The sequence below is a fragment of the Oncorhynchus kisutch genome, linkage group LG30, assembly GCF_002021735.2.
Source record: "Oncorhynchus kisutch isolate 150728-3 linkage group LG30, Okis_V2, whole genome shotgun sequence".
NCBI classification, from domain to species: Eukaryota; Metazoa; Chordata; class Actinopteri; order Salmoniformes; family Salmonidae; genus Oncorhynchus; species Oncorhynchus kisutch.
Genome location: NC_034203.2, coordinates 2,982,031 through 3,002,812, shown reverse-complemented (window position 1 = coordinate 3,002,812; position 20,782 = coordinate 2,982,031). Strand labels below are relative to the sequence as shown.

At 41.4% G+C, this 20,782-nt stretch overlaps 1 protein-coding gene across 1 annotated transcript in view; it reads left to right on the top strand.

The window, feature by feature from the left end:
- myo10 (myosin X) overlaps positions 1-20,782 on the top strand; it is a 247,119-nt gene that overhangs the window by 32,496 nt on the left and 193,841 nt on the right. The window lies entirely within an intron of this gene.

The following is a 20,782-nucleotide window of genomic DNA, read 5'->3' as shown; positions in this document are numbered from 1 at the left end:
GCGAAATAATGAGGATTTATATAATCCTAATCGAACTGTATTTGTATTTATTATGGATCCCCTTAGCTGCTGCCAAGGCAGAAGGTACTCTTCCTGGGGTCCGTCAAAATTAAGGCAGCTATACAATTTTAAAAACATTACAATAGATTCATAACAGATTTCACAACACACTAAGTGGGTGCCCTCAGAACCGTATTCCACTACCACAGATCTACAACACAAAATCCATGTGTACGTGTGTGTATTGTGCATATGTTATCATGTGTGTGTATGCATGTGTCTGTGCCTATGTTTGTGTTGCTTTTTTTATTTAATTTTTTATTTCACCTTTATTTAACTAGGCAAGTCAATTAAGAACAAATTCTTATTTACGATGACGGCCTACCCCGGCCAAACCCGGACGACGCTGGGCCATTTATGCGCCGCCCTATGGGACCCCCAATCACAGCCGGTTGTAATACAGCCTGGAATCTAACTAGGGTCTGTAGTGACGCCTCTAGCACTAAGGTGCTGCGCCACCCGGGAGCAGAATCACAGTCCCCGCTGTTCCATAAGGTGTATTTTTATCCGTTTTTTAAATCTGATTCTACTGCTTGCATCAGTTACCTGATGTGGAATAGAGTTCCATGTAGTCATAGGTCTGTGTAGTACTGTGCACCTCCCATAGTCAGTACTGGACTTGAGGACTGTGAAGAGACCACTTTTGGGATGTCTTGTGGGGTATGCATGGGTGTCTGAGCTGTGTGCTAGTCATTTAAACAGACAGCTCGGTGCTTTCAACATGTCAATACCTCTCACAAATACAAGTAGTGATGAAGTCAATCTCTCCTCCACTTTGAGCCATGTGTGATTGACATGCATATTATTAATGTTAGTTTTCTGTGTACAGTGCCTTGCAAAAGTATTCATCCCCTTGGCGTTTTTTCTATTTCGTTGCATAACAACTATTTCGTTGCATTACAAATTTAAATCGATTTTTATTTTGGCTTCATGTAATGGGCATACAAATAGTCCAAACAGGTGAAGTGAAATGAAAAAAATTACTTGTTTAAAAAAAAAATTTAAAACGTAAAAGTGGTGCGTGCATATGTATTCACACTCTGCTATGAAGCACCTAAATGAGATCTGGTGCAAGCAATTACCTTCAGATGTCACATAATTAGTTAAAGAAAGTCCACCTGTGTACAATCTCAGTGTCACATGATCTGTCACATGATCTCAGCATATATACACCTGTTCTGAAAGGCCCCAGAGTCTGCAACACCACTAAGCAAGGAGCACCACCAAGCAAGCGGCACCATGAAGAGCAAGGAGCTCTCCAAATAGGTCAGGGACAAAGTTGTGGAGAAGTACAGATCAGGGTTGGGTTATAAAAAAATATCAGAAACTTTAAACATCCCACGGAGCAACATTAAATCCATTATTAAATAATGGACAGAATATGGCACCACAGCAAACCTGCCAAGAGAGGGCCGCCCACCAAAACTCACGGACCAGGCAAGGAGGGCATTAATCAGATAGGCAACAAAGAGAACAAGTCGGAAGTTTACATACACTTAGGTTGAAGTCATTAAATCTATTTTTTCAACCACTATAGTTTTGGCAAGTCCGTTAGGACATCTACTTTGTGCATGCCACAAGTCATTTTTCCAACAGTTGTTTACAGACAGATTTTTCCACTTAATTCACTGTATCACAATTCCAGTGGGTCAGAAGTTAACAAACACTAAGTTGACTGTGCCTTTAAACAGCTTGGAAAATTCCAGAAAATTATGTCATGGCTTTAGAAGCTTCTGATAGACTAATTGACATAATTTGAGTCAATTGGAGGTGTATCTGTGGATGTATTTCAAGGCCTACCTTCAAACTCAGTGCCTCTTTGCTTGACATCATGGGAAAATCAAAAGAAATCAGCCAAGACCTCAGAAAAAAAATTGTAGACCTCCACAAGTCTTGTTCATCCTTGGGAGCAATTTCCAAATGCCTGAAGGTACCATGTTCATCTGTACAAACAATAGTACGCAAGTATAACACCATGGGACCACACAGTTGTCATACCCCTCAGGAAGGAGACACATTCTGTCTCCTAGAGGTTAACGTACTTTGGTGCAAAAAGTGCAAATCAATCCCAGAACAACAGCAAAGGACCTTGTGAAGATGCTGGAGGAAACAGGTAGAAAAGTATCTATATCCACAGTAAAATGAGTCCTGAATCAACATATCCTGAAAGGCCGCTCAGCAAAGAAGAAGCCACTGCTCCAAAACTACCATAAAAAGCCGGACTACGGTTTGCAACTGCACATGGGGACAAAGATTGTACTTTTTGGAGAAATGTCCTCTGGTCAGATGAAACAAAAATATAACTGTTTGGCCATAATGACCATTGTTATGTTTGGAGGGAAAAGGGGGAGGCTTGTAAGCCAAAGAACACCATCCCAACCATGGTGTTCTTCACCATCATGCTGTGGGGGTGCTTCGCTGCAGGAGGGACTGGGGCACTTCACAATATAGATTGCATCATGAGGAGGAAAATTCTATGGATATATTGAAGCAACATCTCAGTCAGGAAGTTAAAGCTTGATCGCAAATGGGTCTTCCAAATGGACAATGACCCCAAGCATACTTCCACAGTTGTGGCAAAAAGGACAACAAAGTCAAGGTATTGGAGTGATCATCACAAAACCCTGACCTCAATTTAAAAACTGAAAAAGCGTGTGTGAGCAAGGAGGCTACAAACCTGACTCAGTTACACCAGCTCTGTCAGGAGGAATGGGACAAAATTCATCCAACTTATTGTGGGAAGCTTTGTGGAAGGCTACCCGAAATGTTTGACCCAAGTTAAACAATTTAAATGCAATGCTACCAAATACCAATTGAGTGTATGTAAACTTCTGACCCACTGGGAATGTGATAAAAGTAATACAAGCTGAAATAGATCATTCTCTCTACTATTATTCTGACATTTCACATTCTTAAAATAATACTGACCTAAGACAGGGAATTTCTACTATGATTAAAAGTCAAGAATTGTGAAAAACTGAGTTTAAATGTAGTTGGCTAAGGTGTATGTAAAATTCCGACTTCAACTGTACTTTGAAGAACTAGGAAAATGACAGCTCTGCAGCATAATTAGGTTCCACTAAGCTATATGGAATTGTTTTAAGAAGGTCATACCAAGGATCATTTAGCTATTTGATTTAGAATTTTAAGACCGCTTGAAGTTTAAAAAATATAAAAAATGTATTTGTTGAATTGCGCAAACCACCATCGTTGTTCGTTAGAGTCTAATCTTTCCATAGAGGGGTCATAATAGTTTGTAAGCCAAACGGTAACGGACGCTAGAGACAATTTTAACACCAAAACCTGCTAAAAAGGTTCTCAAAATGTTGTCCAGATCACATTACAAAAATGTTCTCTCTTCCTAGAGAGCCACTCTTCCCTAGATACCTAACCCTAACCTAATGGGCTCTGGACAACGTCTACATAGGGAATAGGGTGTCAATTGGGTCACGGCTGGTGACTCAACACAACTATGTAACAGTGTTTGTGTGCTGATGTAGTGTTCCCACACATCTGAGACTACTGTATGTTAAAGTGTCGACATACCACGGCTGTTTCTGTCTATGGAAGTGGACGTTTATGGCAATGATTCCTGTGTCTAGTCACTTTTCCCACACCTATATGTACATAGCTACCTAAACTACCTCATACCCCTGTACATCGACTCCTTACTGGTATTCCCTGTATTTCACCAAGTTACTTTTACTTGTTATTGTTATTCGTTATTACACTATGTATTTAATTTTGTATCTGTATCTTAACTCTGCATTGTTAGAAAATGACCTGTAAGTAAGCATTTCAATGTTAGTCTACACCTGTTGTTCACAAAGGTTTTGTTGTCTACGGTAAGTCTGTGTGTTCTCATGCATTTTTTGCTCCAAACAACTGGCAGTCTGTGCAAGCAACTGTATCCCCATTACGTTTTTTACATGCAAATGGTGGTGAGTGCACAGCTGCTCATTCCGAACCCCGACTATGTAACTGTGCTCCCAGCCCCAAGGATTCCCATCAGCGTCCCTATGAAGGGGAATGCTAGCCACACATGTTGCATGAAAAAAGTGGTTCATGTTTATAAGGAAACGTCTTTAGGGGAAGGGTCAGTGGCTTCATTTTCACTTAATTTTCCACCTGACTTGAAGAGGGTCAGGGTGAGAGTTGTGTTTGTGTGTTTTGGTTTTGACTGCAAGAGATATCGATGCTGGGATCAGGTCAGGAAGGGCCTCAGAGCCTCTCGAAGGCAGAGTTCACATGTGGTAAACATCAAGGCTAACGCTAGCTAGCTTATGTGTGGTTGTATTGCTGTTGGGTTATAGGAAAACTGAGGCTAAATGCAATCATTTTGGCTGGCGGTATGTTATTAAAAGATTCTCAATCCCTTGAGATAGATTTCAGGTAAGGTCATACTGGTCCAGCCACAGTAAGCTTTAGGGTTGAATTCACACTGAATACAGTGACCAAGAATAGGGCTATTACAGTGACCATATTACCACCACATCGGAGGTCACGAGTCATGATGGCAGTCAAATTCCATGTGACCGTTTAGTCATGATCATTAGTAGGCTACCAAACTTGCTAACTGCCTGGTACCCCACACTCTGTTGTTCCTCTAATCACGCCGACATCAATCAAATCAAAAATCAAACACTTCATGAGAGCCCATGAGCTGATGTTGCTCAACATTTCTATAGGCTATGCAATTGCATGAGAAAACAGAGTGATGGCATCTATTGAAAAGAGGAGGATCCCATCAGCTTTCTATAGGCTTGGCCTGGTATATTTATTTCTCAACTTTCCTAATATTAAGCACATTGCTTATCTTTACAACAGAAGTATAGCCTGCCTGGCTGGCATGAAAATGAGCCACGGAAATGCTTCCTCCATTCTCTATTTAAGTGCATAGATGACGTATCTTTTTTCACTGCCTCTGTTTCGATACAGGTGCATGATAATGGTTCATTCTAAATCAAAACAAATTTCACACATATATTATTTATTATAGGTAAAGGCAATATTAAATAAAGAATAATGTGATGGGTGACAATATTAACCGATTACTTGTGAATTATATATTATCACTTGTGAATGATGACCAGCTGAAGGCAAACAGGGCATGCTTTATTTTGGCAACTTTTTCAAATCATAGTCGCACACCTCATGTAGCCTAGCCCATAGGCCTATATGTTTTGATAAGATTCGTATCACCACTAAAGTGGCCAAATAACTTGTTCAAATGAAGCACATTAATCCGCTTTACAAGGGGTGTAGAGCCTAACTGACATACATACGTGAGTTTGGGGAAGATAATTTTCACCATAAAAATGCACCTTTATAATAAAAGCATTACATGCATAATCACATTTGCGGTCACTTTTGATAATGGTGTTTTCACAATAATGGAACATTGGCACTTGTAGCCTACTGCCATGTGCACATTGCTGCACTTATAATGTGTAGAAATAGCCTAATAGTTTATCAACATTTTAAGCTAAACATTTTCATCTGTTGCGTCAGGCTCATTGCATGAAACAAGTTTTTTTATGCTTATGTTTGGAATATGTATTTCTCGCACAGAATGGCTGACAAAAAGTAAATGAGGACAGTTCTTCCAATGTCTTCAATATGCGCCTCGGGAATTGGATAAGGACTCGTGCAGTTGCGTCCCTGGTGTGTCTGTCTTCACTTGTAGCCTGTGAGAAAGACCCAATCACGTGACTGAGAGCCATGTGAGTAAGAGGTGCTTTGGCACACAGCCGGGAGAATGGAATTAGAATATTCAGCCCAAGGGCACAACGGCCACTGGCCGCAAAAGGAATGTGATTTTTTTAGAGGGCATTATGGCCACACAAAGGGGATGCAGCCGGGAAATTCGCGGAATTATCAAGTGCTTGTCAAATTGTGAATGAGACTAATGAGGTGTGCAGCCTGCAAAACAAAACTGAGCTCATGTCTTTCATGCAACTTTTTAAAAAAAAATCATCATTAGTCACAACATGCAGCCTTGGAATGTATTAAAAATCAAAACATATAGCCCAACATTTGTATCACAACTAAAGTTACATAAATAACTCTAAGTTAAGCATATAGGAGTACCTGTTTCTTTGTTAACTGCTTAACACAGAATAGCCGCATGTGCGCACTCCCTTAAATCGTTTGGAGAAAATATCCTTTCTATTTTATTCAGCTATGTTCAATTAGATTATTCATACTATAAAATAATATAAAATAATATACAATTATTTAAAATAATGCCTTGGAATTCTAAGCAAGTCTTGTCTGCTAAATGAACGTGTAGCCCACAGCCATATGACATAGTCAGATCAGTGTAGGCTGTATTACATGGATTTATTAGACTTTTTAAAATGTAGATGTTCCAAAGGTCTGCATCAGTGGCTTGTAGGCTACGCGTGGAAGCCAGCAGATAGTACATGTGTTTATGTTAATTACCGGTCAATTACCGTGAGCCCGGCAGTTATTTACTTGGCATCCCTGGCTGACAAAATTTCATGACCACCACAGCCCTAACCATGAACATGTCATCTGTACAAGCCTTCCATAAAGTACACATCAACTCTATTCTGCTGTCTGCAATCAAGCTTCTTCATGTTACACACATGGGAGCATACAGAAGCATTTGCATGGCTAGGTTAGAGCTGCTCCATTGTATGGTTGTGCTTGCCTTGGCTGGCTAGGACTGACAGTACTCTTAAGAGACTCTCTTGTGGGGCATTAGCCTGCTGGTGTCTGCAACAGCTGGCCTCTAACCTGCTTGTCTGAGACAAGACTACTCAGTGGTCTCTGTGAAAGAAACCTTGGGCTGTGTCCCATTGCTCTTCAACAGTTCCCTTCCCATTCCATAGAGGGTGCGTCTCAATACTATTTCACGTGCAACTTCCTGTCCCTCATTACAACAAATTGGTAAAGGGATCAGATAGGCTTTCAACATATTTAATTCTCCTATTAGGCCATGCCAGATCAGTGATCATATAGAGCATGGAGGGGCAACTGGCGGCCCGCCCCCCTTTTGTAGGAACTAAGTCGGGTCTCAACTTACTGTTGAGACTTAGAATAATAGAATACACATTTGGTTGTGCATCAGCAGTCATTCAATTAGCCCATGTCAGCAAACCTTTTTTGATAGGTAAGTTAGTCTAGTGGCTAGCTATCTAAACTTGTAGTTAGCACTGTCAAATTACCGACCAGGTTGGGGTCCATTGATCATCAGTTATCATACTAAAAACTGCAAACATTTGCCTCTACCCTATGGCAAAATGTCTATAGAGCTATAAAAGGGTATAGCATACACTGATTTGAGGAAACATTGGGAAAGTAATTCTGCTTTGAAAGTTGCTAAACTTGTAAACTCACTTTTGAGAAAACTGTCTTTCAATGTTTTGGTACTACTATTGGAGAGCCCTTCTTTGTCTACTCCTATTCAGCATTGTTCACACCCTCTTAAGCCTTAGCCCCACCCATCTCTTTAAGGGTTGATCTGTGCATTCTGTACTAACTTGCCAGCTACTTCCAGACATCTAAGAGACAGAGAACAGCTCACTGACATTACTCGCCCTATCTGTGGTTTTGCGTTCAGAGCGCACACTGGACGCTCTAGCCGATAAGTAGGGTTGTTCCGAAAGCTCTCAATCACAGTCGAGCACCCAAGCTAACTGGCTAACATTGGCTAGCTACTTCCAGACACACAATGAGACAACACCTCACTCAGACCATTTTACTCGCCCTAGCAGAGCTGGTTAGGCTTTTTTCATGTTATCCAGATCGTTGGTGACTGTAACTGTGCTGGTGGCAACAATTGAATTACGATTTGTTGCTGACGTTTACTGACACCTGACATATTCAACAGGTGTTGAGTGTTCAAAAATGCATTGGTTATTCTGTGCTCTGGCACACTAAAATGTTTGTCTTTTTGTTAAGAAATGTAGCTAGATTAAAATATATATATTTTCACTTTTATTTAAACAAGGTAGGCTAGTTGAGAACAAGTTCTCATTTACAACTGCGACCTGGCCAAGATAAAGCAAAGCAGTGTGACACAAACAACAACACAGAGTTACTCATGGAATAAACAAACATACAGTCAATAATACAATAGAGAAAGTCTATATACAGTGTGTGCAAATGAGGTAGGATAAGGGGGGTGAAGCAATAATAGTGAGGCAATAAATAGGTACAAATACATTTGTAGTTGTCCACATATTCTAAGTCAGAACTGTCCAGAGTAGTGATGCTGGATGGGTGGGTAGGTGTGGGCAGCGATCGGTTGAAGCATGCATTTAGTTTTGCTTGCATTTAAGAGCAGTTGGAGGCCACGGAAGGAGAGTTGTTTGGCAATGAAGCTCGTCTGGAGGTTAGTTAACACAGTGTCCAAAGAGGGGACAGAGGTATACAGAATAGTGTCGTCTGCGTAGAGGTGGATCAGAGAATCACCAGCAGCAAGAGCGACACCATTGATGTATACAGAGAAAAGAGTCGGACCGAGAATTGAACCCTGTGGTACCCCCATAGAGACTGCCAGAGGTCCGGACAACAGGCCTTCCGATTTGACACACTGAACTCTGTCGGAGAAGTAGTTGGTGAACCAGGCGAGGTAGTCATTTGAGAAACAAAGGCTGTTGAGTCTGCCGATAATAATGTGGTGATTGACAGAGTCGAAATCCTTGGCCTGGTCAGAAACCAGATTTCATAGCGGAGAAGGTACGGTGGGATTCGAAATGGTCGGTGATCTGTTTGTTAACTTGGCTTTCGAAGAACTTAGAAAGGCAGGGTAGGATAGATATAGGTCTGTAGCAGTTTGGGTCTAGAGTGTCTCCCCCTTTGAAGAGGGGGATGACCGCGGCATCTTTCCAATCTTTGGGGATCTCAGACGATACAAAAGAGAGGTTGAACAGGCTAGTAATAGGGGTTGCAACAATTCTGGCAGATCATTTTAGGAAGAGAGGGTCCAGATTGCTTAGCCCTGCTGATTTGTAGGGTTCCAGATTTTGCAGCTCTTTCAGAACATGGTGTGAGGGCATACACTTAATGTGTTTTGAAATTTGCTGTGAAATGTATTGTAATGTTTTTTAAATGGTTTATAACTGCATTTATTTTGCTGGACCACTGGAAGAGTTGCTGCTCAGTTAGTGGGGATCCATAAAAAGTACAAATACTCCACTAGGGGTTTGTCGGCTGCTTGGGCATTGTTCAGGGGCATGATGATATTTTTTCTGCAGTGAGTTGGCATTCCCGACATACCTTCGTGAGTTTTTATCGCTTGGATGTAACTGCTCGCTCCCAGTGTGACTCATAGTGTTCTTACGCTGGGTCCGAGAGTAGGTGTTAGGCAGCGCGCAGCTTGTTCATTTATCCGAGTTAACACAATTCCATTCCATTTGAGCATCAGGTTGCCATGGTTCACCAACTGGTCGATGCTATGCAGTAAGCGTGTGCGATTTTCCAAGTCGCTACATCTGTTCTGTGGTTTTGGACTTGCGGTTCCTTGTACGAGTTCTTACATTTCAGGCTTACAAGGTAAGTATTATTCTTGGAACTGTGGAGTAACTTGGGCTGCAGTGGTAGCATGTTAGTGTGCATAGCCAAGTTGCAGCAGGTTCTGATTCCCTATATGGGAATGACGGTTCAGGCCTCATGAGTCTCTGAGAGTTCAGGCTCTGATCCACCTCTACCCAGACGACACCATTCTGTATACTTCTGGCCCCTCTTTGGACACTGTGTTAACTAACCTCCAGACGAGCTTCAATGCCAAACAACTCTCCTTCCGTGGCCTCCAACTGCTATTAAATGAAAGTAAAACTAAATGCATGCTATTCAATCGATCACTGCCCGCACCTGCTCGCCCGTCCAGCATCACTACTCTGGACGGCTCTGACTTAGTGGACAACTACAAATACCTGGATGTCTGGTTAGACTGTAAACTCTCCTTCCAGACTCACATTAAGCATCTCCAATCCAACCTAAATCTAGAATCGGCTTCCTGTATCGCAACAAAGCATCCTTAACTCATGCTGCCAAACATAACCTCATAAAACTGACCATCCTACCGATCCTCGACTTCGGTGATGTCATCTATAAAGTAGCCTCCAACACTATACTCAACAAACTGGATGCAGTCTATCACAGTGCCATCAGTTTTGTCACCAAAGCCCCATACACTACCCACCATTGCGACCTGTACGCTCTTGTTGGTTGGCCCTCGCTTCATACTCGTCGCCAAACCCACTGGCTACAGGTTATCTACAAGTCTCTGCTAGGTAAAGCCCCGCCTTATCTCAGCTCACTGGTCACCATAGCAGCACCCACTCGTAGCACGCGCTCCAGCAGGTATATCTCACTGGTCACCCCCAAAGCCAATTCCTCCTTTGGTCGTCTTTCCTTCCAGTTCTCTGCTGCCCATGACTGGAACGAATTGCAAAAATCTCTGAAGCTGGAGACTCACATCGCACTCACTAGCTTTAAGCACCAGTTGTCAGAGCAGCTTACAGATCACTGCACCTGTACATAGCCCATCTGTAAACAGCCCATCTATCTACCTACCTCATCCCCATACTGGTATTTATTTATTTTGCTCCTTTGCACCCCAGTATCTCTACCTGCACATTCATCTTCTGCCGATCTACCATTCCAGTGTTTAATTGCTATATTGTAATTACTTCGCCACCATGGCCTATTTATTTCCTTAACTTACCTCATTTGCACTCACTGTATATAGACTTTTTGTTTTCTTTTGTTCTACTGTATTATTGACTGTATGTTTGGTTTATTCCATGAGTAACTCTGTGTTGTTGTATGTGTCGAATTGCTACACTTTATCTTGGCCAGGTCGCAGTTGCAAATGAGAACTTGTTCTCAACTAGCCTACCTGGTTAAATAAAGGTGAAATAAAAAAAATATAATAATAATGGATGTGATAGGTGAAAACTGACTACGGATCAACAACATTGTAGTTAGTCCACTAACATAATTGAAAAAGTGAAAAGAAGGAATCATGTACAGAATAAAACTATTCCAAAACATGTATCCTGTTTGCAACAGGGTACCTAAGTAATTCTTTCAAAAATGTGGCAGAGCAATTCACTTTTTGTCCTGAATACAAAGTGTTATTTTTGGGACAAATCCAAGAAAACACACTAGTGAGTACCACACTCCATATTTGCAAGCATAGTGTTGGCTGCATCATGTAATGGGTATGCTTGAAATAGTTAAGGACTGGGGAGTTGTTCAGGATAAAAAAACAAACAGAATGGAGCTAAGCATAGGCAAAATCCTAGAGGAAACCCTGGTTCAGTCTGCTTTCCACCAGACACTGGGAGATGAATTCACCTTTCAGCAGGACAGGACAATAACCTAAAAAAGGCCATATCTAGACTGGAGTTGCTTACCAAGAAGATAGTGTATGTTCCTGAGTGGACGAGTTACAGTTTTGATTTAACTCTGCTTGAATATATATTGCTTGAGAATGGTTGTCTAGCAATTATCAACAACCAATTTGACAAAGCTTGAATAATTTTGAAAAGAATAATGGGAAAATATTGTACAATCCAGGTGTGCAAAACTCTTACAGACTTACCCAGAAAGACTCACAGCTTTAATCGCTGCCGAAGGTGGTTCTCACATGGATGCTCAGGGATGCGAATACCTATGTAAATGAGATATTTCATATTTCAAAACATGTTTTCACCTTGTTTTCCGATGGATGAGAAGGAAATCTTTTGAATTCATGCTGTTGCATAACAAAATGTGGAATAAGTCAAGGGGTATGAATACTTTCTGAAGGCACTGTAGATAGTTTGATTTTGTGAGTCACCGCAAACCTAGTGATACTTTCCCTTAGAAATTCTGTTAATTCTCATACATTGATATACACTGAGTATACAAAACATTAAGAACACCTTCCTCCGCTTGCACCCTCAGATTCTTTGGGGAATGGGCTCTACAAAGTATTAAAAACGTTCCACAGGAATGCTGACCCATGTTGACTCCAATGCTTCCCACAATTGTGTCCAGTTGGTTGGATGTCCTTTGGGTGGTGGACCATTCTTGATACACATGGCAAACTGTTGAGTGTGAAAAACCCAGCAGTGTTGTAATTCTTGACACAAACCGGTGCCCCTGGCACCTAAAACAATACCCTGTTCAAAAAGGCAACTCCTAATTGTCTTAAGGCTTAAAAATCCTTATTTTACCTGTCTCCTCCCCTGCATCTACACGGATTGAAGTGGATTTAACAAGTGACATTAATAACGAATCATAACTTTATCCTGGATTCACCTGATCAGTCTACAGTGGCTTGTGAAAGTATTCACCACCTTGGCATGTCTCCTATTTTGTTGCCTTACAACCTGGAATTAAAAATATATTTTGTGGGGGTAGTATCATTTGATTTACGCAACATATTTTTTTAAATTGTGAAACAAACAAGAAATAAGACAAAAAAAATGGAAAACTTGAGCGTGCATAACTATTCACCCCCCAAAGTCAATACTTTGTAGAGCAACCTTCTCTATAAGCTCGGCACATCAAGAAACTGGGAGAGAAAAAAATTCAAGGCAAAACTGCTCCAGCTTTTTCAAGTTGGATGGGTTCTGCTGGTGTACAGCAATCTTTAAGTCATACCACAGATTCTCAATTAGATTGAGGTCTGTGCTTTGATTAGGCCATTCCAAGACATTTACATGTTTCCCCTTAAACCACCCAAGTGTTGCTTTAGCAGAATGCTTAGGGTCATTGTCCTGCTGGAAGGTGAACCTCTGTCCCAGTCTCAAATCAATGGAAGACTGAAACAGGTTTCCCTTAAGAATTTCCCTGTATTTAGCGCCATCCATCATTCCTTCAATTCCGACCAGTTTCCCAGTCCCTGCCGATTAAACACATCCCCACAGCATGATGCTGCCACCACCATGCTTCACTGTGGGGATCGTGTTCTTGGGGTGATGAGAGGTGTCGGGTTGGCGCCAGACATAGCGTTTTACTTGATGGCCAAAAAGCTACATTTTAGTCTCATCTGACCGGAGTACCTTATTCCATATGTTTGGGGAGACTCCCACATGCCTTTTGGTGGACACCAAACGTGTTTGCTTCTTTTTTTCATTAAGCAATGGCTTTTTTTCTGGCCACTCTTTCGTAAAGCCCAGCTCTGTGGAGTGTACGGCTTAAAGTGGTCCTATGGACAGCTCCCCAATCTCCGCTGTGGAGCTTTTCAGCTCCTTCAGGGTTATCTTTGGTCTCATTGTTGTCTATCTGAGTAGTGCCCTCCTTGCCTGGTCGGTGAGTTTTGGTGGGCGGCCCTCTCTTGGCAGGTTTGTTGTGGTGCCATATTATTTAATGGTGCTCTGTGGAATGTTCAAAGTTTCTGATATTTTTTTATAACCCAACCCTGATCTATAGTTCTCCACAACTTTGTCCCTGCCCTGTTTGGAGAGCTCCTTGGTCTTCATAGTGCCGCTAGCTTGGTGGTGCCCCTTGCTTGGTGGTATTGCAGACTCTGGGGCCTTTCAGAACAGGTGTATATATGCTGAGATCATGTGACAGATCATGTGGCACTTAGTCCACAGGTGGACTTTATTTAACTAATTATGTGACTTCTGAGGGTAATTGGTTGCACCAAATCTTATTTAGGAGCTTCATAGCAACTGGTGTGAATACATATATATGCACGCACCACCTTTCCGTTTTTACATTTTTCAAATTTTTTGAAACAAGTAATTTTTTTCATTTCACTTCACCAATTTGGATTATTTTGTGAATGTCACATGAAGTCCAAATAAAAATCCATTTAAATTACAGGTTGTAATGCAACAAAATAGGGGATGAATTATTTTGCAAGGCACTGTATATCATGTAAAGAGCAGGTGCTCTTTATGTTTTGTAAACTCATTTAAAAATATTAATTTTTCTCTAAAACCTCTGAAATCCTATTGCTTTGAATAAAGTTAATCAGTCACATTTCTCATATGGAAAGATGAGTTCCTTTATGAGTGTACCCTGTAGTCCAGATTTATCTCTTCCTAGGTGATCCCTTGTTCTTCTAACGTGTGTGTTTTCTCTCTTCAGCGGGAGTCTGTCCAAGGTTTAGATTAGAACAACTTACTGCTCTCCATTGATACACTGCTGATAGGGTAGACATGCAACCTGTGTGGGTTGGTGGTTGGCTGGGTGGGTGGGTGGGTAGGTGGGTAGGTAGGTGAAGGGGTAACAGTTGGAACCCCTCTCTATCTCTCTCTTCCTTGCATCTCTTCTCAGTCAGGTGCCGGTTCAGACAGAACTCAGCAAGTCATCCAGGTCAGTCAGGTGTAGGGCTTATGGGTCAGGGGTCAGAGGTCAATCATTGGCCCAGTTCAATAAGGGGACCCCATGGCCCTTGCCAAACCATTCTTCAAATAGCACAGTATGTTTTTCTCATTAACATTGGCCGGTCACACTAATGAGTACTGCACACATGTGGCTATGCATTTAAGAGGCATCCCCGGAGGCCTCCTGGTTATTTGGTTTGGTACAAAGCTACTCTCTTCATGGGCAGGGGCGAACTGCTAGAGGATGGCTTGAGCTAAAAACAGAAGAAAAAAAGAACGACATCCATTCACTTTCATTTAATTCAAAGATATGAGATTATTGACTGCCTGACTGATAGGGGTCATATTATGTGCAAAGTGAAACTCTTTGTCTGATAGTCAAAGTGAGGGCAGTAGATCACTCTTGGCAGGGATTGCCTCTATAAGCTCTTATCTAGGATCAGTGTTCCATATCCCAAGTGTAACTTTGGCATCAGGAGGTGAATAGCTAAAGAGACCTCCGATCAGCTGAAATTAAACATTTGAGAACAGTCATATTCGACACACTTTTACTTCTGTTCATATACACCCAGTAAAAACTTATGTCCAGTGGGTTGCCAGTTCCAAGTTGGGCTCATGGAGAAAAAAACAACTTGAGTAATTAGTAATTATCCAGCTGTAAAGCTGTGAACATTCACAACAACAAAAAAAGTACAAAACCTCTTAGGTCACATTAAATAGAAGCCTCTTCAGAAGTTGTGTTCCACCTCAATCGTCCACGCTCATTAACCTCTAGTGACTCCCCATCATCGACGGACACGAATTAGCATAACGCAACAGACATAAATATTCCTGGAAAATATTCCTATTCATGAAAATCACAAGTGAAATATATTGAGACACGGCTTAGCCTTTTGTTAATCACCCTTGTCATCTCAGATTTTCAAAATATGCTTTACAGCCAAAGCTCGACAAGAGTTTGTGTAAGTTTATCGATAGCCTAGCATAGCATTTTGGCCAACTAGCAGCAGGTAACTTGGTCACGAAAATCAGAAAAGCAATCAAATTAAATCGTCTACCTTTGATGAGCTTCGGATGTTTTCACTCACGAGACTCCCAGTTAGATAGCCAATGTTCCTTTTTTCCAAAAATATTATTTTTGTAGGCGAAATAGCTCCGTTTGTTCTTCACGTTTTGATGAGAAATCGCCCGGGAATTGCAGTCACGAAAATGCCGAAAAATATCGACAGAAACATGGCAAACGTTGTTTATAATCAATCCTCAAGATGTTTTTCAAATATCTATTCGATAATATATCCACCAGGACAATTGGTTTTTCAGTAGGACCGATTGGAATAATGGCTACCTCTGTATTTTACGCGAGAATCACTCTGGTAGCCATCAGGTGACCAGTTGCGCAATGTAGCCACTTACGGGTATTCTTTAACATAAATGCGTAAAACTACGTCACAATGCTGTAGACACCTTGGGGAATATGGAGGAAAAGTAATCTGGTTGATAGCTCATTCACTGCTCAATAGGGACGCATTGGAACGCAGCGCTTTCAAAACATGAGGCACTTCCGGATTGGATTTTTCTCAGGCTTTCGCCTGCAATATCAGTTCTGTTATACTCACAGACAATATTTTTACAGTTTTGGAAACTTTGGAGTGTTGTCTATCCTAAGCTTTCAATTATATGCATATTCTAGCATCTTGTCCTGACAAAATATACCGTTTACTGCGGGAACGTTATTCTTCCAAAAATGAAAATACTGCCCCCTAGTCACAAAAGTTAAAGGCCTCAATATACCACAATGTTTACTGCTCTCCTGAGTATGCTAAAGTGTGCCCCAGGTATAAACCTCCTGTAACCTGAATCCGTAATACGTTTCCCAGTTCCTGACAGCTGTGACCCTATTGGCTAAGGGAAAGGTCAACGCTATGCAGCTGCCTGTCAAAAGCGATTAGTCATCAGCCGCTGTGACATACATGGGAGGTTTTGATAATGAGCATTCCGTGTAAGGGGGTTCAGAAGTTCAAAGCTGCAGTGTGTAAGAGTTTCATTCCAAAATGCTATATACAGTGCATTCGGAATGTATTCAGACCCCTTGACTTTACAGCCTTATTCTAAAATGGATTAAATATTTTTTTTCCCTCATCAATCCACAGACATCAATCTAACCCTAACCACATAATGACAAAGCAAAAACAGGTTTTTGGAAAAAATGTATATAAAAAAATGAAATATAACATTTACATAAGTATTCAGACCCTTTACACAGTACTTTGTTGAGGCACCTTTAGCAGCAATTACAGCCTCAAGTCTTCTTGGGTATGGCGCTACAAGCTTGGCACACCTGTATTTGGGGAGTTTCTCCCATTCTTCTCTGCAGATCCTCTCGAGCTATGTCAGATTGGAAGTGGAATGTTACTGCACAGCTATTTTCAGGTCTCTCCAGAGATGTTTGATCGGGTTCAATTCCGGGCTCTGGCTGGGCCACTTAAGGACATTCAGAGACTTGTCCCAAAGCCACTCCTGCGTTGTCTTGGCTGTGTGCTTGGCTTGTCCTTTTGGAAGGTGAACCTTTGCCCCAGTCCGAGGTCCTGAGCACTCTGGAGCAGATTTTCATCAAGGATATTTCTGTACTTTGCTCCATTAATCTTTTCCTCAATCTTGACTTGTCTCCCAGTTCCTGGCACTGAAAAACACCCCCACAGTATGATGCTGCCACCACCATGCTTCACCGTAGGGATGGTGCCAGATTTCCTCGAGACATTCAGGCCAAAGAGTCCAATCTTGGTTTCATCAGACCAGAGAATCTTGTCATCGTCTGAGAGTCCTTTAGGTGCCTTTTGGCAAACTCCAAGTGGGCTGTCATGTGCCTTTTACTGAGGAGTGGCTTCCGTCTGGCCGCTCTACCATAAAGGCCTGATTAATGGAGTGCTGCAGAGATGGTTGTCCTTCTTGAAGGTTCTCTCATCTCCACAGAGGAACTCTGGAGCTCAGTCAGAGTTACCATCGGGATCTTGGTCACTTCCCTGACCAAAGCACTTCTCCCCCGATTGCTCAGTTTGGTCAGCTCTAGGAAAATGTTTGGTGTTTCCAAACTTTTTCCATTTAAGAATGATGGAGGCCACTGTGTTTTTTGTTATTGTTGTTACCCTTGCCCAGATCTGTGCCTCAACACAATCCTGTCTCAGAGCTCCTTTGACCTCATGACTTTTTGCTCTGACATGCACTGTCAACTGTGGGACCTTATATAGACAGGTGTGTGCCTTTCCAAGTCATGTCCAATCAATTGAATTTACCAAAGGTGGACTCCAATCAAGTTGTAGAAACATCTCAAGGATGATCGATGGAAACAGGATGCACTTGAGCTCAATTTCGAGTATCATACCAAAAGGTATGAATATTTATGTAAATAAGCTATTTCTGTTTTTATATTTAATACATTTGCAAAATTTTCTCCAAACCAGGTTTTGCTTTGTCATTATGGGGTGTTGTGTGTAGATTGATGAGGATTTTTTATTTATTGAATTCATTTTAGAATAAGGCTGTAATGTTACAAAACGTGGAAATGTGGAAATAGTCAAGGGGTGTGAATACTTTCTGAATGCACCGTATCCATTTTCAGAAATGTTGGTAAATCATATTTTATTGTTGAAAGAAATTATTAAGCCACCTAAAGTCACTGAACCCCCAAGCCATAAGACTGCTGAACAATTAATCATGTGGCCACCCGGACACTTTACATTGACACCCCCCCCCCTTTGATTTAGTTTTTACCCTGCTTCTTCTCACTCTTTATTATCTATGCATAGTTTACCCCTACTTACATGTAGAAATTGCCTCGACTAACCTGTACCCCGAACATTGAATCGGTTCTACCCCCTCTATATAGCCTCGTTATTGTTATTTTATTGTGTTACTTTTATTTAAAACATTTTACTTTAGTTTATTTGTAAATATTTTCTTAACTCTATTTCTTGAACTGCATTGTTGTTAACGGGCTTTTAAGTAAGAATTTCTCAGTAAGGTCTACTACACCGGTTGTATTTGGCGCATGTTTATTTTAAATTTTTTAAACCTTTATTTAGCCAGGTAGGCTATTTGAGATCAAGTTCTCATTTGCAACTTCGAGCTTGCCAAGATAAAGCATAGCAATTCGACACATACAACAACACAGAGTTACACATGGAATAAACAAAGCATACCGTCAATAATACAGTAGAAAAAACGAAAAGTGAGTGCAAATGGGGTAAGATAAGGGAATTTAGGCAATAAATAGGCCATGGTGGCGAAGTAATTACAATATAGCAATTAAACACTGGAATGGTAGATGTGCAGAAGATGAATGTGCAAGTAGAGATACTGGGGTGCAAAGGAGCAAGATAAATAAATAAATACAGTATGGGGATGAGGTAGATATATGGGCTGTTTACAGATGGTCTATGTACAGGTGCAGTGATCTGTAAGCTGCTCTGACAGCTGGTGCTTAAAGCTAGTGAGGGAGATATGAGTCTCCAGTTTCAGTGATTTTTGCAGTTCGTTCCAGTCATTGGCAGCAGAGAACTGGAAGGAAAGGCGACCAAAGGAGGAATTGGCTTTGGGGGTGACCAGTGCGATATACAGTGCGTTGCGAAAGTATTCGGCCCCCTTGAACTTTGCGACCTTTTGCCACATTTTAGGCTTCAAACATAAAGATATAAAACTGTATTTTTTGGTGAAGAATCAACAACAAGTGGGACACAATCATGAAGTGGAACGACATTTATTGGATATAACTTTATTGGATATTTTAACAAATCAAAAACTGAAAAATTGGGCGTGCAAAATTATTCAGCCCCCTTAAGTTAATACTTTGTAGCCCACCTTTTGCTGCGATTACAGCTATAAGTCGCTTGGGGCATGTCTCTATCAGTTTTGCACATCGAGAGACTGACATTTTTTCCCATTCCTCCTTGCAAAACAGCTCGAGCTCAGTGAGGTTGGATGGAGAGCATTTGTGAACAGCAGTTTTCAGTTCTTTCCACAGATTCTCGATTGGATTCAGGTCTGGACTTTGACTTGGCCATTCTAACACCTGGATATGTTTATTTTTGAACCATTCCATTGTAGATTTTGCTTTATGTTTTGGATCATTGTCTTGTTGGAAGACAAATATCTGTCCCAGTCTCAGGTCTTTTGTCTTTTGCAGACTCCATCATTCTTCCAGAATGGTCCTGTATTTGGCTCCATCCATCTTCCCATCAATTTGAACCATCTTCCCTGTCCCTGCTGAAGAAAAGCAGGCCCAACCATGATGCTGCCACCACCATGTTTGACAGTGGGGATGGTGTGTTCAGGGTGATGAGCTGTGTTGCTTTTACGCCAAACATAACGTTTTGCATTGTTGCCAAAAAGTTCAATTTTGGTTTCATCTGACCAGAGCACCTTCTTCCACATGTTTGGTGTGTCTCCCAGGTGGCTTGTGGCAAACTTTAAACAACACTATTTATGGATATCTTTAAGAAATGGCTTTCTTCTTGCCACTCTTCCATAAAGGCCAGATTTGTTCAATATACGACTGATTGTTGTCCTATGGACCTAGTCTCCCACCTCAGCTGTAGATCTCTGCAGTTCATCCAGAGTGATCATGGGCCTCTTGGCTGCATCTCTGATCAGTCTTCTCCTTGTATGAGCTGAAAGTTTAGAGGGACGGCCAGGTCTTGGTAGATTTGCAGTGGTCTGATACTCCTTCCATTTCAATATTATCGCTTGCACAGTGCTCCTTGGGATGTTTAAAGCTTGGGAAATCTTTTTGTATCCAAATCCGGCTTTAAACTTCTTCACAACAGTATCTCGGACCTGCCTGGTGTGCTCATTGTTCTTCATGATGCTCTCTGCGCTTTTAACGGACCTCTGAGACTATCACAGTGCAGGTGCATTTATACGGAGACTTGATTACACACAGGTGGATTGTATTTATCATCATTAGTCATTTAGGTCAACATTGGATCATTCAGAGATCCTCACTGAACTTCTGGAGAGAGTTTGCTGCACTGAAAGTAAAGGGGCTGAATAATTTTGCACGCCCAATTTTTCAGTTTTTGATTTGTTCAAAATGTTTGAAATATCCAATAAATGTCGTTCCACTTTATGATTATGTCCCACTTGTTGTTGATTCTAAACAAAAAAATACAGTTTTATATCATTATGTTTGAAGCCTGAAATGTGTCAAAAGGTCGCAAAGTTCAAGGGGGCCGAATACTTTCGCAAGGCACTGTACCTGCTGGAGCGAGTGCTACGAGTGGGTGCTGCTATGGTGACCAGTGAGCTGAGATAAGGCGGGGCTTTACCTAGCAGAGACTTGTAGATAACCTGTAGCCAGTGGGTTTGGCGACGAGTATGAAGCGAGGGCCAACCAACGAGAGCGTACAGGTCACAGTGGTGGGTAG